This window comes from Chenopodium quinoa, unplaced genomic scaffold, assembly GCF_001683475.1.
Source record: "Chenopodium quinoa cultivar QQ74 unplaced genomic scaffold, ASM168347v1, whole genome shotgun sequence".
In the NCBI taxonomy this organism is placed as follows: Eukaryota; Viridiplantae; Streptophyta; class Magnoliopsida; order Caryophyllales; family Amaranthaceae; genus Chenopodium; species Chenopodium quinoa.
The window spans coordinates 935,606-963,432 of NW_018745188.1; the positions used below are offsets into that span (position 1 = coordinate 935,606).

At 38.9% G+C, this 27,827-nt stretch overlaps 1 pseudogene; it reads right to left on the bottom strand.

Moving 5' to 3' along the window:
* On the bottom strand, positions 1-27,827 carry LOC110710914 (annotated as a pseudogene).

The window sequence follows — 27,827 nt, forward strand, 5'->3', positions numbered from 1 at the left end:
AAAAAAAAAAAAAAAAAAAAAAAAAAAAAAAAAAAATCGAATTAAAACTCTATGACTTGCGATATCATCAACACAAATTATAACTCATTTTCTTAAGCACGACGATTATCCCAAAATAATCTTTCTGAAAAATAGACGTAAATGAAATCTGCAAATTATGTTCATTCATAACACCATAATTTCACCTAAGAAAAAGGAAACTACACTGCTTAATACAAATTTAACACTTTATACAAGCGGAAGTAAGAAATCCTATTAAGAAGTAATAACCCCAACCAGGAACATACCCAACAATCCTATTAATAAGCAATGAAATGCTGGTCGGAGAAAACACAAGGCTTACCACAAGTCTACAACAAACATAATTGCCAAAGTTTTACACAAGCTATAGCAACCAAAATAGTTAAGAGCTTAAGACTAAATAGAGAAACTAGAACATCATGCTCATTTAAGATCTAGCAGTCTGAATAAATCTAAACATATTACAGTACAACTTAAGACTTGCATTGTAATACATGCATTGTAAATTGTATAACAATGAATTTTAGCGCATCATCTGGCGGACAACTAGTGGCGCAAAGTTGCAAACAATATAGGCTTTTCGCCTGTAGTCTTCAGTTTGTTCAAATATATCTTCAGCAAGGCATCTCCCGCGACTTTCCAAGCAAATTCACACTTTTTTTGGGTCATCTATTAATATAGCATAGTCATAGCACACATGATATATTGCCAAGGCCTCAAGTTGAATCTCTTCCCAATCCTTTTCGCTCGACTCCAAATCATCAACACCGCCATAGAGTACCTAAAAAATGTGTAATTTATCACGTATTAGAGGGTCCTAATACAAGTTCTACAAGAGAACATATGCACAAATTTTATGAAATGTCTAGACAGATTACCATTCGGTAATGCTGATAAACTGCAGCAAAGTCTTCAGATTCATTGAGAGCCCTCAGCATATCAGTTCTGTAAGTTGAGTAATAATTTGTCCAATCTGCTAGGTGCACTTCGGGAATTTCAACGTCGAAGCATTTAAGTTTCCAAACTGTCAAAAAAAATAAAAAAAATAATACCAAACCCAAAAATACTGTTATTATAGCATCACTGATCAACAACACTAGTGGCCTTATCTATCATAAATGAGTAGCAACACTATCAAGGATCAGATATTAAAGTACAGATCCAAAGATCAATCTCAAGCAGTCAAGCACCACAGAAGCGCTGCTCCAGCACTAGAAACCGTTTTACATGTACAATCGACAAAAATAACACAATAAAAAGCTTGTAAAGCATTAATGGGAGGACATGACACCCACAAATACAAATAATTAATATTTTATATGGCTGCTGTTGGGAAAGGATGCAACGCATAAATTTTGACCAATTTCCTTGGTATTTTATATGGTTACGGCTGTGTAAAGATGCAACACTTCACATTGTATAGAGGCTATGGAGCATAATATGGTGATCATTAAGTGCTTCACTGCTGCTATAAAACAAGCTGAAAACTTTGCAATAGTAATTGAATTTTGTTGCATTATATAATTATCTACCCTACCAAATTGAGTGTCAAACAAATAAAAGAGCTCACATTTTATTGGAGCAATGAATTGATCCACTATGTCATGAATTTCACCCAATATGGACTTGGATTTATAAGTGCAATCCTCGCCTCTTCCCATGTGATGGGGATATTTGTCTGGTTTCAGTACCTCTGTAACATAAATCTGCATATAGCAGTTCATAAAACATGGAAAAGCAAAACCGACATCAGAAACTTGACGAATCAAATCACTACTTGACTAAACTATGCCAAGACCAACATCATTACTACTCATCTTGCTTATCAGATTAATGGTCCCACAGACCTAGCAAACATCATAAACTAAATAAATTAATTTCAGAAAGCAGGAGCACTGAGAAAAATTCTCACATACATGACTACAAGCACTGCTTCCAATAGTTGAACCAAATATTAGGGGAACTGACCTTTAATCCCTTTTTCGGTGAATCCAGAGCATCATAGTAGAGGTCAACCAACTGATCAATTTTTTTCATCAGTACAACTTTTTCATCAGCACGGTCATCTCCCAACGTCAACAATTGATCCATATAAACAAGCCACCAATCTGCAGCTTTGGCTATTGCCTCACTAAAACAGGATTGCAAAACATTAGCAATCACATACTGGTATCATATGAAGTAACTCATATCAATACCATGGCAATTGGACAATTAAAAACTTTTCTTTTGACAATTAGGTGGTGAGGATAAAAAAAAGTGATCATAAGACGTGGAATTACGATGATCTGACAGTTTCCGTAAATTGTACGTACTTTTGATGAAACCTAGTCACGCTGTATAGACGCATAAGTTCGCACTCCAATGTCTCGGCTGAAGGAAGACTTTTGTTGTTGACATTAGTGAGAGAATTACATTTCCAAGGTTCGCTTGGTTTGAAAACTGCTAGAGAATAAGATAAGATCAGTGAAGAATCAAACTAAAAGGATAAAAAACAGAGGTAACCAAGGGAATGTAGTAGTATTATTGAACGGAGTATCCAACAATACAACCTTTTGAGAGGAAGGAGCTCTCCCAAATCTACTTCTCAATTAAATTCTCTGATACATTCCCCTTTCCCTGATTCTCTATTAATACCCCCAAAAATAAGCCATAAACAAATGCCAGCCTATAATAACAGAATCCTAACAAACTTTCCCTCACATTACCAATCTACCCTTCTCCCAAATCTGAAATTAACCACCTGACAGCTCAGCAACTTCTATCTTCTGATTATTTCTTGATCCTTCTAGCACTTCTGGTTATTTCCTGATTCTTCTAGCATAAGTGAAACGAATATCCGGTTTAGGCTGAGTCCTTGCAAAAACTTGAGTAGCTGAAAAGAAAAGCTTGATGAGCCTACTTTAAACATTATGAATAAGAAGAATAATAAATGAGGCAATTCATCACAAAAACCAAGATGAAAGAATAACACAAGTATACAACCGCACATATGAAGCCTCCCCTAATCAGTTTTTGTAGAAGATGAAGATTAAACCAAAGATATGTCAGATTTAAAAGACCAAAGATTTGTCTAAACCCTTTTATTACTTGCTACAAAAGAGTTGTCTTAGACTCTTATCCTATTAACAGGTTTTAATAGCTTGACTCTAAAGGATTAGAGCCTAAGGTTGTAATACATGGATTTGCAATGTAATTTAACTCCAGTAAACTTCAAAAATTAAAATAAAAAAATCTGCACGCAAGTATGTAATAAGAAAATATACTGCAAGAAATTATACCCAAAGGTTGAGGGAACAAGTTTGACATACACTAATCAACAGAAAGTTTCGCTAAGTTAATAATGAAGGTGTTATATTATTTATTTGTAAAGAGAAAATAAAAAGATGATTATGAACAGAGCACAAGTGCATACCTCACTATTCGTGGAGACCCAATACATGTCTCCATCATAATCACCACCAGCAATTTCATCTGCCATGGACCTTGGTCCCTAGGAAGGGAAAAATATTCCGTATTTAGCGTCTCCTACAAAATCCTTCAAACCTTCAACATATCTTGCATTTACAACATAAATATCCCCAGGGTGAATGCCTGGATTTCTATAGACTAATACTGGTCCATAAAGTTGACCCTGATCCCTACATCAACAGGAAACAAAATTGAGTCAGAACATGAGAACATAAAATATATGCATTTGATAGCTTAATATTTTATGAAAATAAGCCCACATTTATCTAATTGCATATAAATTCTATTGATCATATATACGGACATTTGCTTATGACAAGCTTTTTGCCTAATCTCTTATTTAACCTTTCGGACCACTTCTAACTTCTTTTGTAGACTCCATAGTCCATACAGATATATCAGTGACTAGAACATATTAAGAATCGTAATACAATATTTATTCATAGACTAATGGAATGGTTGAAAAACATAATTACTAAAGTGATATCATGGAAGACAAACTTGTACAGGGTCAATTCAAAGTCAACATGAAACAATAATTCCTTGATTTTTTATTTCCCAAGTGATATATTTGGAAAAAATCCAGCCGATTTAGAGAAATGATACACTTAAAAATGGAGGAATTAGATATTTCAATAGAGATAAATACATACAGAATAACACAAACTTCACCACTATTCAGCGTTCCAGTGGGATCAGCTGTTCCCATCAAATAGAAACTGTCACTAACAGGAAGTTTCCCTCCTTTCAGACTCTTCAAATAATTATCTTTTGCAAATTCAGATAAACAATGTTGAAGATATGGTTCATCTAGAGGAATCCCATATGCAACCATCCTTGCAGCAACAAACTCCCAAGTAACAACCACACCTGAACAAATCATCAAAGAGACAAGAAAAGAATGAAAGCTCTTAGAATGTTTCCATAAGACTGGTCAAGAAAATTATAGACCAACAAATAAGCAAAAATTTAAAACATGACTCAAACTAAACAATATTGGTCTACCAACGATCAAATATCCAACAAAAAATAATAACAAAAAGGATGGGAACAAAATCCAGACTTGGCAAAGAAATAAAATTCAGCAACATTACCTCTTGCTGCTGCTTGTATATTATACCAAACAGACAGAGGTTTTGTAAAAGCCTTCCACAGCTTAGCCAAAAAGAATTCCTTTGGTACCCCACCGTAGTTAAGCAGCATGATCAAATTTTTTGATAGAGCGGCAGCCTTTGGTTTATTACTAGAAATTGACAGATAGTAAACAACAATTAAGAAAATAATTACATATTACTACATAGTAAGACAATAAAATACTTTGAGAGTAACTTAGTGGCAAATAATTAGTATAGCCATAGGAAGTAGAAGAGGAATAGACAGCGAATGGAAAATGGTTTTAAACTATGAATCACGGGTCAGGCCATCATACGGTTTTGTTAGAGATATGAGATATCGGAAAATATTGTGTGATATAATTCCGTAGATATCATTCAGAGAATAATATATTTAGGATATTTATGTTAAGATATTATTTTGAGAATATAACTTTAGGGTTTATGGTTATGGTGGTATATCTTTTAGGAATATTGTTTCCTATTTTATGTTTGTAGGTTTGTATAAATACTCTACCTATTGATGAATAATAAACAAGGTATTCATTCTCTCTTCTCCCTATTTTGTCATGGTATCAAGAGCAGGTTAAATCTTGGGATCGCTCACAAAAATTTTCCCCCTGCCGGTGGATTAGAAAGTTAAACCCACCGGTGGGATTCAAAATTTTGCTTCCGCTATGCAATATTAATACTCATTAAATTTTTAATTTTTTTTGGGTTGGTACACGTTAATCATATGTGTATGTGAATTTTTTTTTGGGAGAATTTTTTTTTGTTTGTGGGAGTATGTGAGTGGACTTCCTCCACTATAACACATCTTTGGAGATGAAGACATTAAATAGCGTTATGCTTGACGCAATATTTAAAAATAAAAAAATAATAAAAAAAAAACCGGCTCTCTTGTGCCGTGAGACAACATATATTTGGTTCTCCTTGTGCCATGAGGCAAGGTTTGTGAGTTGATTCGAGCATGATTTTGCTCATTTGGATATGAGAGTGTGGTATACTCTGGAAGACCAATAAAAGATTTGAGGGTGGTTTACTCTTGAAAAACCAATATTTGATTGGAGCTCGGTTTTGCTTTGGAAAAACCAAAAATTGTTATTTGCAAGGTTTGAAAAGAATGACGTTCCTGTTTGATTTATGACTGATGAGTTCGAAAAGATGAACGTTCTCATCGTTGAAAAAGAAGTAACAAAAATTGAAGGCGACATCACAAGAGTGTGCATCTCGACTTCAACAAATTGAAGAATTTCCAATCGCAACGTTCGTGTTACTGCCGTTACGATTGCGGGAGAGTGTTAGAGATATGAGATATCGGAAAATATTGTGTGATATATTTTCCGTTGATATCATTCAGAGAATAATATATTTAGGATATTTATGTTAAGATATTATTTTGAGAATACATCTTTAGGGTTTATGGTTATGGTGGTATATCTTTTAGGAATATTGTTTCCTATTTTATGTTCGTAGATTTTGTATAAATACTCTACCTATTAATGAATAATAAACAAGGTATTCATTCTCTCTTCTCCCTATTTTGTCAGGTTTCTTAGATAACTAACCCCCAATAACAACCCTGATTCTAAGATTTTTAGGGTATGTAGTTATGTACCATTGAGTTGAATTGTAGCCATGCTTCAGGAATCTATTAAGGGAAGAAATTAATAAGGCTACAACTACGATGATGTAATGTTTCGAAGTTAGGTTTGACGTTTTAAATATGCACAATGAGCAATGTGCATACACCTCCACCATCGAATTATTGGGTCCAAGAGCGGCCAATGAAATGCAACAAATCATACACTAGTTAACACAAATCATGCACTTGTTTACCTGGTTGCTACAACCTCAAATGAATTAACAGTTGGAGCATCTAAAAGTGTTTCATCGGCTTCAACTTTTACCATTGATCGACGAACTTGAATGGTATTGGGGGGAAGCTGGAGATAAAAAACAAAAAAAATATCAAGTGCTAGTTTATAAGGGAATGAGTCTAGAGTAGCATTTAACAGGATAGCAAGCTCTATGAACTAAAGCTGGAAGTAATAAATCAACAATGAAACATGCACAATATACAGAGCTTTAAATTCTCAGCAAGTCAACAGAATCAAACAACCCTGCTTACCACCTTTAAAAAGTTGAGTCGAGATTCGAAAGAGTGGATTTTTCACCTGTCTGTTTACGACAACAGTTCCCTTCATAGCTTGACTTTTGTAGAACATTATAAACTGTATGAGCAAAGGCTGGAAGGTGGAGACAACAGGCAATAACATATCAATATCATGCATAAAAATGTCATGAAACCATAGACCCAAAGATTGATGTGAATGGAAGTACCGGCACAACCACAAGTGAATTCAAATCAATCAATCCAGAATAGTTGTCTGCAAATCGATACGCTTGAAAAGATCCATTCAAGCCCTGAGATTATGAAACCAATTAACAAGTTTGTAATATTTTAGGAGATCTATCATTATAGGAAGCATATCGATCTTGATACAGCCTTAAGCAATATTAACCAACTACAGGATGAAATCGATACACTTTTAAAGCAAGTAAACTTGAGCTAGTGCAAGCACAACAAACCTGAACATTCCCTTCACTATTTACGGAACCATTGTAACAATTATGGGGACACCTTAAAGCAAGATCTTCAGAGATGAAACCGGTTCCATTTGTAAGAATCAGGGCTTTACCGTCTTCACCACGGATAATTTCACCATATTCATTCTATTATCATAAAATACAATTTAACAATAAATGACCACAAAATGACCAGCATATTGAATCAATAAGAAAGAATATTACAAATGGTTCAATCTTTTAAAAACAGTTGGTTTACCCGACAAGGTATATCTTCAATGATTTCAACATGCATATCATCAAAATTTAGGTCCAATGTTATGGTTTTCGACAGTACAAGAGAAAACCTGCCAGCATGAACAGATTAAACACCAAACAATGATAACATTAGACTCGTATTTATTTATACTTCTTCCATTCTATATATTATAATTTAATCACTTCTCTTTTCAAGGGAAATCAAGAATTATACTTTAATAAGGAATTGCACTTTGAAAACATCACCATAGTTGTACACTGAAAATTTGAAAGTAGGTAAATTTATTAAAAAAGGAAAAACACATTTTTACAATACCAGGCCATATAATTCCACACACTGGTAGCATTATGTATGTGCATGAATAAACCTCTTGCATCTTGCACTGAGATAGTATTTAAAAGATGAGGTGGCATCTTCAACAGACTCGCAAACCTCTCCATACATACGAAGTAGCAGTTGTTCTTTTCCTTTCTTACACTTTTCTTAAAAACTAAATCAGGAATAATCATTAGTGTCAACTTTCATGTCACAAGCAAAAACTTAAACTACTGTATATTGTATAACAATAAAAACTCACCAAAAAAGCGGTAACACTTTTTACCAACATGGATTCCTTGAGAAAGCATATCAAAAACAGGACTTTGAGTTTGTTGGTCCGTAAGCTTGACAATTAGTACATTTTCATCTCCTACTGTTTTCTGCAAGAGCGAACCTGCCTTGTTTAGGTATGGACCCTGTATAAAAGAGTAAATCCATGAATTCAATACAAAAAAAAAAAAAAAAATATAAAAAATAAAAAATAAAAAATTTCATTGCGGTAATACGAATACTTCATTCCTATTTTTAGTAATAGTCATTTCACACTTGGAAATGTAATTCTTTTGACCATTAACATCGATAATTATAAGGCCTTTGTTTACGTGTCACGTAAACTCCCCTCACTTCTTTCCATTTGTTTTTCATTACATGTCATACACTAATAATAATAATAAAAAAAAATGTTCTCCAAATCACTAATTCTGTAACTAAATGTCTTAACACCAAATTATATAATTTTTTAGGGTCTTGCTAACGAACGCCCCCGGGCGTCTAACGGGCGCACTGGGGCATTAGATAAGAGCAAAAAATTATGTAATCCATATAATAACATCGGTAATAATTATAAATGCATTAAATTAGGCAGTTTAATACATGATCAACTAATTTAGATTTCCAAAATAAGAATTAAAAAGCTTATTTTAATCTGTACTCCGTAGTATAATACTCTATCCTAAAAAATTGATATGCCATCACCATCCGCAATCCATAATAACCCCAGTGCCATGCCATCACAAATTCACAACTAGTTAATCAATAACTTTGCTAGCATCGAAATTAAAATCAAAACCCTAAAGAAAAACAAAGAAAATAGGGGAAGAGTCAACCGCGTTGGGAAAGCTGTGAAAACCCTTAAAAATGAGTCATCCCTAATGGCAACTATTTCTTTGAAAATTGTACAGTACACTAGCGTGTATCATGCTCATGGTACACCTAGTGTTAAATGATGCTTTTTTAACATTTCATTTGCAAGCTGTCAGTTTGTTATTTAAAAAAAAAATCAATCTATTCCACAATTCATGGGATTCAACGTGATATTCTCCATTTTTACATAACTTTCAAAATAAATTTTTTCATACTTCAATTTCGAATTAAGAGAGAATTAAGTTTAAAAAAAAATTTGTAGAAAGAAAAATACAAAGCAAATTATGAGAACATTATAATTGATGGATCGGAGAAGGTAATTTGATTTTATTTGTTATGATTTTAATTTCAGGATTTTGCTTATTAGGTTGATTATATTTCGTTATAATTTTGCACGATTATTGTAAAATATTGTTGTTTTTTCTTTCAATTTTGATATTTATGAATTCGAGATCCATGTGACAAAGGTTAAAGATGATCTTTTATTTTGTCAAAGGTTGAACATGATGTTCTTTATATTTTGTCAAATGTTGAAGATGGTGTTCTTTATAAATTGTACTTATGTTCGTTATAATAGTTATAGAACAATTATATGAATTGTCTTTATTTTTATCCTTTATGTTCTTTGATTTATTCAGTATGTTATTTGAATTATTATAATATTTTTTAAATAATTGTAGGGAATATTTTCAAGCCTTTAAAATCCCACTAGCTCGAACCCCACTATGATCATACACTAAAGTACGGTGGCGTCCAAAAGGGAAGAAGATAGAGCAAAAGAGTCGCCAACAAGTTTTTAAAGAACTTGTAAACCGTTCACGAGGTGAAGGTTATACCCCTTAACGATCCAAGAGATCGTCAACTCCATAAGGTCATGAACCAAATAGGGGCTCGGGGATGATGATACAAATCCAACCTAAAAGAGATTGAACCTGCCCTAATAATAGGCCTCTACTTTATTCTGCTCGTATTCATGTACGCTTTCTGACTAACATACAATCAATAGGATTAACCCTAAACCTGTTTAATCTATGTTGGTTGAATTTAATGCACAAATAAACTATTATTGGCGATCACTTGAATTTATAATCACAATTAACCCTAAACAAGATTATTAATTATCTTATTAAGCGTGATTGCAAATACCCATTCCCTTTAACCTACAATAAAAGGGTGATCAAGCAATAACAATATATAATAATATGCATATCAAGCAACATAATAAATAATCAACATCATTAATAATAATAATCAATCATAAATATTAGGAAGAACATAAAAGGCATCATACTTTTAATCATACTTAATATTAAAGATACCCTAGACATGATACTAGGAATCAAAATAACGATCTAAGCATGATATCTACGTCATAATATCAATTAAACCATTAAAGTACTTACTTGGATGCCTCGTACCTCTTTCTAATAACAAAATACACACGTTAGTAACTTCAAGGAAAATAATAATCAAAACAATTAAATTAAATAATTGAAATAGAGATTTGGGACCAAACCCTCATAAATTAAAACCTTTCACGTCTAGGGCGAAGGCAACTTCGAATATGGCTAGGTGTTTCTAGATCTTGTGAATGCGGAATTTTGTATTAAAACCAAAGTAGAAAGAATGAATATTAAGAATTATTGATGAAAGAGATGAATGAATGAAAAGAATTGATGAACGATTTGTGAATGAAGAGAGTTGATGATCGATGATGAAGATAGTTGATGAAAACTTAAGAATAAAGAGAATTGGTGAACGATAGATGTAGATGATCCATGAAAACGGAGTTTTTGATACGATATTTATAGAGAAAATCATCCAAAAAAGATAATTTATCAAAACAAAGTCTGAAGATCGCAAAAACCACCTTGGCGCCAGCCCTGGCTCATTGGCGCCAGGACCACTGGCTGGCGCCAATTCTGATTCCAGGCGCCAAGGCCTGGGGTTGGACGCCAAATTGGATTTCAACGCGTTTTCGAATATATGATAAATATCCCGTACTGGAAGATAAAATAATATAATTTCAGTCGAAAATGCTATTTGATCTAATTAAAACTCTAAAGAGTCCTAATTGCATTAAGAATGATAAAAACCTTCTAGAATGTTCTAGAAGACCAAAACCATTCCTAATTACATTAGGAATGATAAATCATATTAGGCCCTCCCCTAGATCATTGGGCCGTACTTAAAACTCAAACCGGGCCCAGTTTAGTAAATTGGCCATAAATTCCTCAATATTCATCGGAATTGGGCTTATAATATATCGTTGGAAAGGCCTTTGCAAGCCCCATCCAACTAAACCACTATTGGACCCATATCATGGACCAACCAATATGGATTGACTGTTTTCTTAAAATAAAGTTTTCAAAAACAGAGAGAAGAGAAAAGAATTAAAACTTTCCGCAACACTAGACCTTTCCACACTTTCGTTTCATTCGATTATGATTCGACGTGAAAGGCACTCATCACTGGGTTTGGTTTTGGGGAGACACAAATGGGTGTCTACAATAATTTATCATTTATTAATTCTATATATTTTTTTTAATATTAATTATCACTAACTACGTATATTTTTTAAAAATTCAAGATCGTGAAGGTTGATGACTATATTATTTTGAGATCTCCTCTATAAATGATTGTTTTTCATATTTAAAGAACATCCGTAATATTATTAAAGAACATGATAATATTATGTAATGAACATAACTTATATATATACCTACCACGATCCAAAGACAAAATTCAAAGAACATTTCAGAATAAGCAATGAACATTATGTGACGATAAAAGTACATTGCAATTACAATAAAAAAACATGGACATTTAAAATAAACTATCAAAAAATCTAATAAAAATCATTATATGATATAATTATGGACATAAGGAAAAGGATATAATTTTAAAAAATAATTATACATTATAAAGAGCTATAAAATACATCATGTTTTCTAATAGAGAACATTATTAAATCACATATAGAACATCACAAAAAAATTATATATACCAACCCTAAAATAAATATTGTAACTATATATATTAAAGGTGAAAAATATGAATGAAATTAAAAAAAAAATTAAAAACTAAATATTTAAAATGAAATTTATAAATTTAAATTTTGAAATTTAATCTTAAGTTATTTTTTGGTGAAATAATTTTAGAGAATAATTTTTTTTATATATAAAGAACATTATATAGTCATATAAAGAGCCTCATAAAAAGTACACAGAATAATCATTAAAATAAATATTATTATTAATTTTTTTTTTTTAAATATTGGTGAAAAAATATGAATTTTTTTTTTAAAGAAAGGTAACTAAATATAGTATTTTGAATAATAAGATTTTGAAAAAGAAATTAAAATTTAAAAATTTAAAATTTGAAATTTAAAATTCAGGTGTATCATGGGTGTAGGAACCACACATTGCTATTTCTTTTTTTTTTTTTTTTTTACAAGAACTATTTCTTTATTTGATGAAGGTTCATCCATTCATTCAATAAAACATTTTGCTACTAGAAAATCAGAAGAAAAAAAATCAGAAAGTAAAATATTAAACACAATTTTTTTTAAGTAAATTTAATAAAAATAAAAATTATGCTAGCACTATATAGTACTATTACGAGATAACAAAGAGAGCTAAAGAATCCAACAATTCATAACAAGGGCGAAGGGAGGGGGGACTTTCGGGGAGGCCCTGCCCATGTATTATAGTTTATGGCCCTCTGTAAAATTAGTATATATTCCCTTCGTCCCCCATTAATAGTCACTTTTGCTAAAAAATCACGGGAATTAAGGAGAAATAAAGGAAGTACATTGAAAAAGTAAATTTACATTGGGTATGCAAAAAACTAGAGAGAGAAAGTAATTAAAGTACATGGGAAAGTTAAATTTGCACAAATATTTTTGCAAATATTAGAGAATTTTGGTAAAAAATTAATATTAATGGTACTTGAAAAAAGCAAATGTGACTAACATTTTGAGTCATAAAAAATGGCAAAAGTAACTATCAATCGGGGACGGTGGGAGTATAATATTCAAGACACAATTATAACAATAATTATACCTTGTCATGTTGGTTGGTTAATGTTTTATTTTTTCAAGTGGGTTGGGTTTAATTGTTTACTTGCTTAATATGTTTATTTACTTTATAATTTTGGATAATTTTTAATTTATTGAATGGACATTTAGGACCAAATTTAACGGTTATATTCTACTTAATTTGATAATTGTAATTTTTGTATTGATATAGATTAAATCATGAAATAAAAAAACACTAGATTTTTTTTGTACAAAAAAGTTAATAATCAACAAGAGGAGGGTTCCACTTCAAAGGCAAATTTCTTTTTACGAAAAGTTAATATTCAACAAGAGGGTCTTTTCTGCAATGAATATTGTCAAAATTCAACTAAGGAGTAAAAAGGAAGATGATTTTCTTAAAGATGTTTTGATTGTATACATAGAAAAAGAGATTGTCGTAGATTTTAGTATTTAATCTTTGATTGATGATTTTGCTACTATGAAAAATCATCGAGTACGATTTAACTAATTTTTTTTGGTGACAATAAAATATTAGTACACTTTAATTTTTTTCCATCAATCTTTTGTCTAATAAGCCCGGCCCCTCCTGGCTTTGCCCCTGATTCATAAACTACATGCATGCTATGATAGGGATTGACTTATTAACCTTGGTCATCCTTATCTACCCAACTACAATAGTTGGGTAGCCATTATATTTCAAAGTCATCCTTATCTATCACAATTACTTGCATCGTATTTGGTTAATATTCATTCCATAGTTAAATTAGCTCTAGAATTTAGCTGTATTTCTTTCGTAATTTTCTCCTAGAATTACTTTAGTTGCCAAATAGTATATATTCTCGACTATAATATGCTGCCAATATTCAAGAAATAATATACTATAACCTCTTTCAACGATATCTTCTTTATTTTCTATATGCTAGAGTGAATTGCTTACATAATTACCCTTTTTGTTTTGTCGATAGTCAATGTCCAATATTATCCTTCTTTGAACTTTACGTTTTTATTTGCTTACTACGGAGTATATTACGTTTTTGTTGTGTCGATAGTCTGCCAAAATAGGGGACTACAATAGTTGGGTAGCCTTTTTGTTTTTATTTGCTTACTACGGAGTATATTACGTGTAAAATAAATTGGCTTTCTATCTTCTGTTATTTAATGAAAGTTATGGCAGTAATTTATTGGTTAGTATTCACGGGTAAGCCCCAGTTTCTCATATTAATAAATATCATTGTATCTCAAAATGGCTTATTGATAAATAAAAGCAACTTTTTTAATATTTTATTTTATTTTTTGTACCTTTTTGTTTCTAATCTTTCGTCCCCTCACCTTCACCAAATCACCAGTGTACTCCTTTAAAATTAAACCACTATCAACCATAAACTACCATCATCGTGTTGCTCATAAACCACCATCATCTTCGTCGTCCCCTATTTTCTTCAACCTCCATACCTTTTCGGTGGCTTCACCGCCGAATCAAACGAAAAACCCTAATAAAAATAGAGAAATTAGGGCTTGGTTAACCCTTTAGGGAAAGGTTCGACTTCTACCTTCATCGAAGATGTTCATGTATTCTGATTTCTCCATTGAATTTCATTAAAGTAGGTGAGAGAATGGAGAACAGATGGAGAAAAGAAGGAGAACGGACAGAGGAAAAGAATGCCAATTTAAGAACAATTTACATAATTAGCCCCACTTACATACCCAAAATAACAAAAACATCCCTTTGAGATACTTATCATGCTTATCAAAAAGAGAAACTTTTTTTTTGACACAAACAAGAAGAGAAACTTGGAATTACCCAGTATTCACATAATACTCAATTACTAGTATATTTTTTGGGGACAATAAAAAATACTACTTATTTGATATATGAGCAATAAATGTGAGAAAGGCGATGCATTAAATGTTGTTCTTATTTAGAACTCTTAGGGCACTAATTAGCTTTTGCTTTGTGAAATATAAATATGTAGCAAATGAGAGTATGAGCAATAAATTAATTACAAGAAAATTGATCATAAATTACAATATATATATTAATGATCAGTGTTTCGGGGTTTTCTGATGTCCTGCGGGAGAGTTACAATTCCGAGACTGGAACCGGACGCCTGTACCTGCAAAATAACGGAGACTCCTGGGAGCTCCGCCTCCAACGGTCAAGTTAGTACTTGATTAAGGAGTAATTAATGCGGAAATTAAAGTGATTGGGTCTCTCTAGGTGAGAGTGTTTAATGTAGGTAATCTGCTTTGTTAGCGAGATCAACCGGTTATTACTGTGTGTAATTAATGTGTTTTTTTCGTTATCCCCCTTAATGAGGATTAAGGGAGGTATTTATAACCTTGGGAAACGTGCCCATCCTAGGTTTAGGTTAACCTAGGGCTGATTGGGCTTCCCTCGGAAGTTGGGCCTGGGTGGCCGGTTTCTCCATTAGGCATGGAGTATGCCACATGTCATGACATAACAGGTCCAAGGTGGACGAATAAGCGCGTGCCACGTGGCAAGCCCTGACAGTTCCAACTGGGGGACACTTGGCAGGACCTGATTGGCCCACGTGGCGCATTCCGATTGGTGGGAGCAAAATCCCCTAATCATTTGCCCCTCATAGGTGGCACGTGATTGGTCACGTGTTACCTGTGACAGGTGTCGCACTGTAACAGGCGGCGACCTTCTACAGGTGTCAGTCGGCGAAAGGACGAGAGATTTTCCCGCCCAAATTTTGAATTCTGAAAGTGACCCTTCGCCTTCTCACTTCGCCTATATAAGGGAGGATTGTCTTGAGTCATTTTCACACTTTGAGAACTTTTTGAGAACATTCGGACCCCTGAACTTGCTCTGACATTTCGGACCTTTTCTGCCTACCGCCTGTTCTGACAAGCCGACTGCACAGGATTTTCAGAACTTCATCAACCGTCACTCGTTCACGTAACTGTCAGTTCTCTTGCTCTTAATTTTCTTTTTATTTTTTGAAATGGCACCACAGAAGCACACGACACGACCTAGGTTAGTGATCAGCCGGTCACCGGGGACGGCTGAATCTAAACTAGGAGTGCCGCCTGCCCTTTTCCGGACCCATCTTTGCCCTTTATACAAAGTCTGACTGTATCTGTGTCTATGCAGAGCAGGATGGCCAGAACGAAAAAGACTACTAGGATCTCAAATTCAGACGGCTCCTCCCACAAGGTGCCGCTTAGTGAAACATCTGACCAGGCGCCAGATGTGGAAGTGAAACAAGGCGGCCTGAAAGCCGGCAATTCTGAGGGAGGAGTCATAGTGACCCCTTCCCATTTAACAGTTAACAATTCTGCTCCTTTTCAAAGAGAGGAGACGGGCCCCTCCGGGAGAGGGGAGGAGTCGTCCTCTTCGGACTCGTCAGAGGACGATTCCGAGTCAAGCTCTTCTGGCCATACTTCTTTGGACACAGAAGAGAAAAACAGCCGCCTGCAAGAGGCGAGACTTTCTCACGCAGTTGAGAAGGAGGACAATTGGGCGGAGCCATCCGCCTCTCACCGAGAGCTAAATACCCCCTATTACTGCACGGTACCTCGGGGCCGAATCACAGCCATGCAAGAGAAAGTGGAGAGCTTTATTGCAAACCACACCATGGGCCCCAACTTTCTAGTGTTTGTGCCGGATCCAGAAGACACAGTCGTCTGGCCGGCTGGTTCCAGTTATGATAGCGCCTGCTTTGGCTGCTACGAGGCGGCCATCAAGGCAGGGCTGCGCTTCCCATTACATCCGGCTGTTCAGCGGATTTTGGATGGGTATGAGTTGGGGTTATGGCAGTTAGCCCCAAACTCCTGGGTCAACGTACTCGGCTATGTGGCCGGGTGCGAACTGCACGGGGTGGAGCCGAGCTTCGAGGCTTTCGCCCATATGAACTATCTCAGCCGGACCCCTAAGACAGGCGGTACCGGCTGGTATTAATTGACAAGCCACAGGGGCTACCTCATGACGAGAGGTAAAGCAAACAAGTGGAAGGACTGGCGGAGCACCTTCCTCATCATTGAGAGTTCAGACATTGAGCTGAACAAGCGCTTCAATAGGTGGAACAGGAATCCGCCCCTTCTTGCAGGCGGCCGTAGCATGCCGCCTGTTCCCCCCAAGGCTAAGAAAGAGATTCTTGATAAAGGACTCTTTAAAGTAGAGTCGAGGGTCGACTCTACTTCAGGGGTACGAGAACAAGTACCCCTGCACTGCGTCCCGAGCTTCAAATGGCTCTATGACGAGTACTTTTTGGCCGCCTGTGGCCTCAGCAGTCGGTGCTCAAGAGGTAGTCGGCCTGTCGAATACTCTGTTGTTCCATACATTTCTTGTTATGACTTTTATTAACTTTGCTGTTTGTTTTTGCAGCTGACGCCTTGAGCAAAATCACCGCCTCCAAGACTGCGGCGGCCATGTTGCGGGCCTCCATCATGCAACAAGCTTCAACCGACTCCCCCAAGAAGGGGGCACCCCTGGTGAGCTCCGAATCTTTCAGACGGGTGCTCCAAGAGCTTCATCTTCCCAAAAGCCGGACCCCAAGGCCCGGAGGACGACTGTTGGGAGCTCTCCTGGTTCTGCTAGGAAACATGTGGCGGCTAAGAAACAGCCGACCACTTCTTCTAAAACTCCAACTGGGCTGCCTAGAAGTAAGAAGTTGTCCTTGTAAATTTTAGACTCGCTCCCTTTTTTACTAGGTCTAATCCGTTTGTTTATGCTTGATGCAGCCGGCCCTCAGGAACCTGACTTGGTAGAGATGGCCAAGTCTATGATCAGAGCAGTTCCTCCAGCTGAAAGGGAGGCGGTCAGGGGTGTCGGCACCCTTGACCTAGACGGGATTGCAGGGGTCCTTGCTGAGGTATACTTAGCATATTTTTGAGTTTTTGAATTTCTGGACGCCTGTTTTCTTTTTTGTTTGGAAACTGACGCCTGTTTCTTTTTACTTAGGCCCTGCTCCGAGTGAACGGCCTTCGCAAGCCGCTTGACCGGAAGAACAAAGAGGTAAAGGCTGCAAAAGCTATGGCCGCCTCTGACTGTGATAAGGCAATGTTTCAAATTGCCCAAAATGAAGTTCTGACCATTGATATTCTTTATTATCAGGCGCAGGCTACCGCCGCTGTTCGGGCTCAGATAGAGGCGGCCTAGAAGAGGAATGGCGAGCTGGAGGCGACCATCACCAATCTCAAGGCCGATCTGAAACCTCTTCGCCTAAAAATGTACTCTTACGAAGCCTTGGAGAAATCCTTGGCCAGCGTAAAGGAACGCCTGGTGACCCAGGAGAAAAGTCTTACTCAGGAGCTCTCGGAAAAGGCCGAGCAAGAGAAGAAAGAGTTGTCCGGGAGATGATGGAAGACTCCGCTCAAATCCAGCGCATGACTTGGGGCTGCCTCTTCCCCAATGCCGACTTTGCCTCTTGGGAAAAAACGTACCGCCAGTGTTCTGATACATATAATCAAGAGATCCTGGCGGCTGCTGAGGAAGAGGCGTTGGAGGAAGCGTTGGAGGAGGAGGAGCCGGTAGTGGCGCTTGTGCCGCTTGGGGGTAAGGCATCAAAAAAGGATGCAGCTGAAGCCGAGTCCAGCAAGAAGAGTGCTGACCAGGCGGCAGCTGCTAATATTGAAGATCTGCCCCCTTCTTAAGCTTTATGTATTCTTTCCACGGCCTGCGTGCCGTTTGTTGTGTATTTACCCGGCCAGGGGGCCGGGGCTTTGAATATTTTGCCGGTCTTTAATGACCGGCTTCTTTTTAATGAATTTTTGTTTTGCCTCAAATTTGTCTAAGTATTCCATATTCTAATATCCAATTGTTCACTAGACCGACTGTTTTACATGGCCGATAGTTGCAGACAGGTACATATAGTTAGTCACGCCGCCTATGCCCCTGGACGACTGGTTGTCTGGGTGTTTCCAGGATAGACGATCAGTCGGCCATTTATCCAATCGGTATTCGAACTATTTTGTCTGGATCCTTTTTAGGCAGGCGGTCTTGTCATTTGTAAATTTAACCAAGTAGGAAAGTGGTCTGACCAAGTAAACATGAGTGTTACCTAGTCGCCAAGGAACTGAGTAGTAGAGATAACAAGCGGCGGGTACCGGTTGTTTCCCTTTATTCGCCAATGTTTGTTGGTTTTTAACTCATAATTTGTTAACCTAGCAGGAGTAGTGATTGAGAGCCCCTGTTTGCTAAAAACAGGCGGACGACTCATACCTTTTAGGCTCCATACTAAGTTTGAGGGAGTGACTATAAGTTAACATAGGAGTTACTTAGTCTCCGTCACACTCTAGATTGAGTAGTAGAGGTACCAGGCGGCGGAGGCCGGCTGATCCCCTTGATTCGCCAATGTTTGTTGGCTATTAACTCAATAGGTTACCTAGTAGGAATAGGGGTTTGAGTGCCCCTGTTTGCCAAAAAACAGGCGGTCTACTCAAACCTTTTAGGTTCCATACCAAATTTGAGGGAGTGACTATGAGTTAACGTTGGAGTTACTCAGTCGCCGTCACTCTTGCTTGAGAAGTAGAGGTACAAGGCGGCGGAGGCCGGCTAGACCCCTTGATTCGCCAATGTTTGTTGGCTATTAACTCAAGAGGTACCCCCTGCATTTATCCCAAGTAATACAGGCGGTCATCTGACTCAGATGTCAACTGCTACCACGGGTTTGGTTAGTGATAGAGTTATCCTTGTCTCAAAAACGGCTACGTGGTTGCCCTTGGGGACAATCGTATAGGTGCCGTGTAATTAGTTTATAGAACAATGTTCCACCCAAAAGGGAGCTGCTCTCTGCGACGAATTTCATCCGGAGGGATGCCGCCGGACGCCTGCTATGATGTTGGGACAGGTCGTATTAGTTTTGTAGATTTGATCAGTTGGCTTGGCGCCTGGTCTGATCATTCGGCCTGTCGCCTTAGTAAGTTCTTGGTGAACGTAGGTGCTAAGTAAAAGGAGGGTAGCCGCCTGTTAGGCACAGGGTCGGCCAGGCCCTAATCTTTTTAGCTAAGTATTAGGGGGTGGCTATGTGTTTGGACCAGTCGGCCATCTTCTTATGGAGAGCAGCCGACTATATGTCCAGACGACATGCCTCTATTGTGAGTAAAATACTCAATGGAGAGTAGCCGACTGTAAAGGTACAGACGGCATGCCCCTCTGAAGAGAGTAAAAATACTCAATGGAGAGTAGTCGACGGTAAAGATACAGACGGCATGCCCCTCTGAAGTAAGAATAAAAATTAAACATGGAGAGTAGCCGACTATTTGTTAGTAGGCGTGCCCCTCTTAATACAAAATTGAATAGTAAGTGCAAACTTTTATTAAGTAGCTCTTGACTATTTACATCATTCAAAAGAAATATTTCTTAAGATTATCTACATTCCAAGTTCGAGGCAACGGTTGTCCGTCTGGTGTTTCCAGACGGTAGGTACCGTCCCTGACTTCCTCATAGATTCGGTAGGGTCCTTCCCAGTTGGGAGTTAGTTTGCCAGACTCATTAGCCCTACCAACTGCTTCCATTTTTCTAAGTACAAAGTCCCCTACTTTGAGTGGACGCCTGTGTACTTTTTTGTTGTATGATCTAGTCATTCTCAGGCGATAGATTTCATGGCGCAAGACAGCATTGCCCCTCTTTTCAGGAAGTGAGTCTAATGCCAGGCGCATGGCTTCCCAGTTTGCCTCTTCGTCATATAGCATTACTCGAAGAGTCGGCTCGTAGTGTTCTATTGGAAGAACAGCTTCCGCACCGTAAGTTAGGAGGAATGGAATTTCTCCAGTAGCCCTTTTTTCAGTCGTCCTAATGGCCCAGAGAACATGTGGTAGTTCATCCGCCCATAGGCCGCCTGCTCGTTCAATCTTTTTCTTGAGACCGTCCGAGATGATTTTATTAAAGGCTTCTACCTGGCCGTTTGCTTGTGGACGGCCGACAGATGCAAAGTAGTTTGCAATTCCTTGGTCACCCAACCAGCTTTTGAGAACAGGCGTCTCAAATTGGGGACCATTATCAAAAACCATAGACATGGGAACCCCGAACCGAGTGATGACATTTTTCCAAATGAATGAAATTACATCTTTCGTCTTGATTCCCTTTACAGCCTCCGCCTCTACCCATTTAGTGAAGTAATCAACAGCAACAAGTATGTACCTCCTTCCGCCTGTAGCAGGCGTATATGGACCCAGAATGTCCATGCCCCACTTAGCAAACGGTAGTGGGCTATGAATGGTAGTGAGGTCAATAGCCGGACGGTGAATTAGTTTGCCAAACCTTTGGCACTTGTCACATTTTTTCACCATCTCCATTGCATCTGCTTCCAAAGTAGGCAAAAAGTAGCCCTGCCGCCTTGCCCTTTGAGCAAGCGTCCTACCGCCTATATGAGAAGCACAGTAACCAGAGTGAAGATCATCTAGTATCTCTCGTCCCTTTTCTGGAGTAACACACTTTAAGAAGGGTTGAAGGTACCCCCTTTTGTGAAGTTCTCCCTTTATCATTTCAAAACAGGTGGCTCGCTTTTTCAGTGCTGCCGCCTGTTGAGGATCATCCGGCAGTGTACCGTTTGTCAGATATGCCCTGATTGAATCCATCCAGGTTGAGATTTTGTCTAAGATTCCAATAGGGTCTTCCTCGATGCTTCTCTTCTCCATTACTTCCCAAAAAACAGTTCGAGGAGTATCAGAGGAGGCGGATGATGCTAATTTTGACAGTGCATCTGCCTGGTTGTTTTCTGATCTCGGCACTTGGATCAGATGGAAATCTTCAAGGGAGCCGACTGCTTGTCGGACCGCCTGTAAATACTTGATCATGGCCGGATGGGTTGCTTTGTATTCGCCATTGTACTGACTCACTATCAATTGTGAATCGGAACAGGCGTCTATTTTTCTTGCCCCTGCCGCCTTGCACATGCGGATCCCGGCTAGTAAAGCTTCATATTCTGCCTCATTGTTTGAAGCCTGAAAACTGAAGCGTAGAGCATACTCGTACCTGTCGCCCTCTGGCGACTGACATATGACGCCTGCTCCACAACCATTTGAAGTAGAGCTTCCGTCCACATATACCTTCCATACTTGGTCTGGAACTTGAGAGTCAGGAGGACGAGTCATCTCTACAATAAAGTCAGCAAAGGCTTGCCCCTTCACTGCTTTTCTAGGCTCGAAAGTAACTTCGAGGCTCTGTATTTCTATAGCCCATTTGATCATTCGGCCTGACGACTCCATGATGGTAAGTGGCCGCTTGATAGGTTGGTCTGTATACACGACGACTGCATGTGCCAAAAAGTAGGGCTTCAATTTTTTAACAGCCATGAAGAGTGCAAGACCAAATTTCTCCACTAGGGGATACCTCAACTCGGCATTTTTCAGTACGTGACTGACAAAGTAGACCGGGAGCTGACAGCCGTCCCTTTCAGCAAGGAGAACAGCGCTTAACGCATGATCAGAGACGGCCAGGTACATGTAGAGTACTTCTCTGGGCAAAGGGCTGACCAGCCTCGGCAAGGAATGCAAGTGAACTTTCAATTTCTGGAAGGCGGCCTCAGCATCCGGCACCCATTCAAACCTTGCCTTTTTCTTAATTGCCTGGAAAAAGTATAGGCATTTGTCGCCTGATCGGCTTAGAAATCTTCCCAAGGCCGCCAGACAACCTGTTAACTTCTGAACCTCTCGGATGGTACGAGGCGACTGCATGTCTATGACCACCTGCACCTTCTCAGGGTTCGCCTCTATTCCTCTCTGATTGATAAGGAATCCGAGAAATTTCCCAGACTCAACTCCAAATACACATTTCTTGGGATTGAGCATGACATGGTGCCGCCTGAGTGTGGCGAAAGTTTCTCGGAGGTCCGACAGATGATCTTTCTGAAGTTTAGTCTTGACAATCATATCATCAATGTATGCCTCGACGTTTCTCCCAATCTGATCAAAGAACACAGTGTTTATCATTCGCTGGAAGGTAGCCGGGGCATTCTTAAGACCAAACGGCATGACCGTGTAACAGTATAACCCCTGATCAGTGACGAAGGCCGTCTTCTCCTGATCTTTCTTCCATAAAGGAATTTGATGGAAACCAGAATAGGCGTCCATAAATCTCATCACAGCATGGCCGGCTGTTGAGTCGACCAGGTTATCAATTTTAGGCAGAGGGTAACTGTCTTTGGGGCACGCCTTGTTTAAGTCTGTGTAGTCTACACACATTCGCCAGGTGCCATTCGGCTTTTTAACAAGCACCACATTTGCAACCCAGTCTGGGAAGTAACAATGCCGAATGAACCCTGCATCAAGTAATTTTTTAACTTCGGCGGCTGCCGCCTGACTTCTTTCTTCGCCATGGTTCCGCTTCTTTTGCCGTACCGGCTTCTTTTTCGGATCCACGGCCAGTTTATGTACCGCCAGATCAGGACTAATGCCTGGAATTTCATGGACTTCGAATGCAAAGATGTCCTTGTATTCTTTCAATAGTTTGTGAAAGTCGTCACCAAGGTCTCTCAGAGCAGTCGTCCCAACTTTGACTGTTCGGTCAGGACGTGAGTCGTCTAAGATCAGGTCCGTATGCTCACCAGCTGGCTGAGGGCGGAACTCATCCGACCGCTCCTCTGCCAATGATTGCTATTTTCTTTCTTTTCTTGCGGCCCCTGTCTGAGAAGCCTCTCTCTTCTTGCCGCCTGTTTCTTGAACAGGCGCACTCTCCTTGACATTGTCAAGGTCTGTTTTTTCACCACTTGACCCAGTGGCCATAAAAGTGGGCTTGACATCCGAGAGATAGCACTCTCGGGCCATCCTCTGATCTCCCCTTAGGGAGCCGACTGTTCCATTATCCCTCTCAAACTTGAGCAACATAAGAGACGGGATTATAACAGCCTTGGAATTATTCAGGGTTGGTCGACCCAGAATCATGTTTTAGGCCGAGAGTTCCTCTACTACTAGGAACCGGACTACCATGTGTCGTCCTTCCCCTTTTTCTCCCAGGCGAATGGGTAAATCTACTCGTCCCAGTGGGTGGACGACTCCTCCTCCAAACCCTATTAAAGGGTGGGAGGCCGGATGTATGCAGTCAGTCTGATATTTCAGTTTCGACAGACATTTGCTGCTGATGAGATCTGAGGAGCTCCCGGTATCTATGAGGATTCGGCCAACTCTCTGGTTGGCCACTTTACATTCAATAACGAGAGGGTCGTCATGCGGCCCCCTTACCCCTCCTAGATCCTCTTCAGTGATGACAATCTCAGGAAATGTATATTTGGACGGCCGTCCTTGGTGAACGGAATTTACATCTAACCGCCTTATATTATCTTTGTTGCCCCTAATAGTGGGGCCGCCTCCTGAGAAGCCGCCTGCAATGGTGTAGACGACTGCATCATCTGTATCGGAGTTGTCGGCCTGCTGATTCTTTTTGGCCGACTGCTTTTTTGAGGAAGTGTTCCCCGTAGATTTCTTGACATAAGTGTCAAGATCACCTTGCTCAGCCAGGCGGTCCAGATACCGCATGAGACTGATGCAGTCATTGGTGTGATGACCAACATCATCATGATAAGCACAGAATTTATCTTGGTTCCGGTTGTTTGCAGAACCCTTCATGGGGACCGGCTTCTCAATTGAGATCCGTCCCTTGATTTCTTTTAGGATAAACTGGTTATCCTTGTTAAACGCATACTTTGGGGAGTATGGTTTGAATTCTTTTTTCTTTTTCTGGGCCGACTGTTTAGAGGAATCAGCCGCCCTGACCTCTTTTCTCTTCTCATCTTTGTTTGACGACTGTTTCTGTCGTCCTTCTCTTTTGTCGAACATTTTCCCGTCCGACTGTTTTACCGTACAAAGATCAGTCGTCTGTATATAGGCTTCTGCTTCAATCACTTCAATCAAGGCCTCTTGAAGAGTCGCCACCCTCTTTCGAACCAAATCAAATTTGAAGGTAGACCCGTCTTTGAGACCTCTGAAAAAGTCAGTATAGGCTACCTCATCCGGTAACCCTTGAATCTGTATTCTCATCAGGTTAAACCGCCTGATGTAAGAACGAAGCCCCTCCTTCTCGCCCTGCTGAATTGTTCCTAAATCAAGGGTCGTTTTCTTCGCAGGGATGTTCATGGCGAAGTTGGAGGTGAATAAGTAAGCAAGCGTCCTGAAGCTATTTACACAACCAGTCGGCAGGTTGCCGAACCATTGTTGTGCGATTCCTTTGAGAGTCGCTGGGAAACACTTGCACCAAGTGGGATCATCCAACCCTTGAAGGTACATCAGGTTGGTGAATGTCATCAGATGGTCTTCTGGGTTAGTAGTGCCGTCATAGGCGCCTACTAATACATTTTTCACTTTGGCCGGCTGAGCGGCTTCTGTAATTTCCTTGGAGAAGGCCGACGGCTGTTCACCAAGTCTAAGCAACCGTAGCTGCCAGTCCATAGGTTGGACGTTTTTTGCTGCAGCTCCACCAAACGGAGGTGGCTGCAAAAAATACTGTTGTTGCGGCACAAATGGTAAGTTTGGTACCGCCTGGTCGCTATGAAAGCCGGACTGACGAGAGGTGCCGCCTGACTCTCATGATACGACTGAGTATGCCTCATCGAGGCATTTCGCAGACTGTCTTGAAAATTTGAAGTAGAGGCCGACTCTGACAATCGGTCACTCTTCTTCTGCTCTAGCAGTAGCCGAGCGTCTGTGAATGTTTGCTTCGACCCGTCCGCCTGAATATGACGAACAGGTTTCCTATTTCCTGTAGGAAAACGGAATTTTGTGAAATCAAGGGCAGGTTAGGATGAGGAGTCGCCTCTCGCCCTTGAACTGGCTTCCTCTTCAGTGAAGTGGAGGGTTTCTTAGTCGACTGCTCCTTGGCTGGAGCAAGCGGCTTCTTGTTGATAAACTCTTGAATCTCTCCCTTGAAATTCCTCATGAAGGTCATGAGTTCGTTCCTTGTGATGAGAGCAGACCCATCAGTCGGCTGTTGCCGAACAGGCGGTGCGCCTGCTGGCTCACTTCCAGTTTGAAGATGTTCCCGTTCCCTCCTTTCGGTATGACGGGTACGTCGGGCCCCCTAGGGTCCCGTCTGAAGCTGTGTGAGCTTCAATTTCAAATTCACTCTCGGTATCATGGTCCGACTGAATTTGAGGGTCGTCTAGGGGACGCCTCTCTTCAGGAGTCGGTACAGACTTGGATGCCATCTCAGAAGTACTCTCCCCACAGATGGCGTCAAATGTTTCGGGGTTTTCTGATGTCCTGCGGGAGAGTTACAATTCCGAGACTGGAACCGGACGCCTGTACCTGCAAAATAACGGAGACTCCTGGGAGCTCCGCCTCCAACGGTCAAGTTAGTACTTGATTAAGGAGTAATTAATGCGGAAATTAAAGTGATTGGGTCTCTCTAGGTAAGAGTGTTTAATGTAGGTAATTTGCTTTGTTAGCGAGATCAGCCGGTTATTACTGTGTGTAATTAATGTGTTTTTTTCGTTATCCCCCTTAATGAGGATTAAGGGAGGTATTTATAACCTTGGGAAACGTGCCCATCCTAGGTTTAGGTTAACCTAGGGCTGATTGGGCTTCCCTCGGAAGTTGGGCCTGGGTGGCCGGTTTCTCCATTAGGCATGGAGTATGCCACATGTCATGACATAACAGGTCCAAGGTGGACGAATAAGCGCGTGCCACGTGGCAAGCCCTGACAGTTCCAACTGGGGGACACTTGGCAGGACCTGATTGGCCCACGTGGCGCATTCCGATTGGTGGGAGCAAAATCCCCTAATCAATCAGGTCTATACTTCTATGTAATAATTTGATCATGGGCATCGCCCAAACCTAAAAACTAGTTGATATTTAGAAATTTACACGTATAAATTGGAAAAGAAGGTGAAAGGAGGTAATAATGGAAAAGTAAAAAGTTGTACAGTAACAAGGATAAGTAAGAACCTTGAAGCGGCAATTTCCTTGTCCATCAACATGACAATAGTAGTAGTACCTTTCTCTACTTTCCCAGTTCACCTGTAAATTTCATTAAAAAAATATATAATAATAATAATAATAAAGTGATGAAATACTGCAAAATTAAAAATTATGCAACAATAATAATCGAACCATATTAAGTCGGTCATCTTCATGGAGAATGATTCTGCCAAAATAATTCCAAATCTCAACCTCAAATTCCTTCATAGAAAGCGTTTGATAATTCATAATTTTATCAGCAGAAACAACATCCTCCAGATTACAACTCACCCCCCCCAAAAAAAAAAAAAAAAAAACCTTAATTTCTGAAATTAGTAGATAAATTAAAATCAAGTGAGAAATAAACTTAAACGAATATTACCTTCCAATGTAATTTAGAATCAAGAAAGCCTTACGGAATTCAAGTGTTTGAAGCGCATCTAACACAATCTCTCTTCGACTCCTTGGCACATTAAGCCGTAGCTCCTCTAACGATGCCTCCAGCGACATTACCGACACAATACAGCAGCAATTGATGAAGTAAAGAAGATAGTAATGGAGAAAGAAAAAAAAAAAGAAAAAAAAGATGGAATTTAGGATTTGAATTTTGAAAGAAGAAAAGTGTGTTTGAATTTTATCACAAAATGATCAGTGACAGGAGTTAACACAGAAGAGAAGAGAAGAAAAGTGAGTGAGTGAATTTATAACACCGCATTAACCAATAAAAAAATATTGTAATAAAATTCCCGCGCATGTTCTAGACTTCTATAGTAGCTGTTTGAGTGAACCACTCTTATCCTAAGAAGACCTAGCTAAATCTTTTGCTTGTACGTATAAATCTTCAGAAAGATTTCTTTAAATTTTAAATATAAACCTTAAGATTCTTTAGAAAGCTTTATTTAAATTTTAAATCTTAAGCTTGTGCAACTCATTAAATATGAGTAGGGGTATCAATTCGCAGGATCGGATTAGGTCTGATATGGTTGGGTCAAATCGGGTAAATTTTTAAATTAAGTCATAC